We start from the raw sequence: 990 nt of genomic DNA, 5'->3' as shown, positions 1-990 counted from the left end.
AAAAAAAGACAGATCCTGGAGGTTAACAGTGGATACTGCAGACTCTGTCAGTAGTAGCCACGCAATTTGTAGCTACTGTGCTAAATAGGGTAGCTTTGCTAGAACAGATTAACATGGGTCCTGTAGATATCTTTCTGCCATTGCTCTGAGGAACGTGTCCTGTTTCTATCCTATGAGAAAGAGTATTAGAAAAGTTTGCTTGTCTTGAAGGGACAAGAAAATACATTTACAGTTTTGCCCCAGAGCTATGTTAACTCTCTTGCCCTCTGTTGTAACATAGTCTAAAGAGATCTGGACCATCTAGACATCCCACAGGATAACACACTGGTCCACTATGCTGATGACATTGTGCTATTCAGACCAGACAAGCAAGAAATGACCAGCACGCTGGAGGCCTTGGTAAGATACAGGTGCTCCAGAGCATGAGCGATAAATCCTAAAAAGATACAAGGCCTGCCTGTCGGAAAAGTTTTAGGGTGCCAGCAGGAAAGCATCTTAGCACAGAGGTCAGAACAATAGATCTTGGCTGTTCACTGTCAAGCAAATAGTAGGTGCTGAGTTAATGTGATTATGGTACTGATGATAATTATAAATTTTGGAGTTTGGAAGGACTAGCCCTGCATCTGCTGTTAACCTGCCCATGTCTTTAAGTCATCAACTTCGTTATGCCATGTGGCAATATGATGCCTTGGATTTAGAGTACTGGAGTTTGATCTAAATATTGGCTCTGTCCCCTTAGCGGTTGTGAAACCCTGAGCATGTTATTGCACATCTCTCTGAAATATGTATATTCTCCCCCGTTAATGATCACTTCGGGTTAGATAATATCTAAAATATCTGCCAATATTTCCTGGTAGTAGCTTACTACCACATGGGGCTATTTAAACTAAGTTAAATTAATTAAAATAAAATTAAGTTACAAGTTCCATTGCTCAATTGTACTAGCCACATCACCAGTGTTTGGGAGCCACATGTGGCTAGTGGCTACCA

Source organism: Galeopterus variegatus, unplaced genomic scaffold, assembly GCF_000696425.1.
Source record: "Galeopterus variegatus unplaced genomic scaffold, G_variegatus-3.0.2 Scaffold2277, whole genome shotgun sequence".
NCBI classification, from domain to species: Eukaryota; Metazoa; Chordata; class Mammalia; order Dermoptera; family Cynocephalidae; genus Galeopterus; species Galeopterus variegatus.
Note: the sequence above shows the minus strand (reverse complement) of the source record.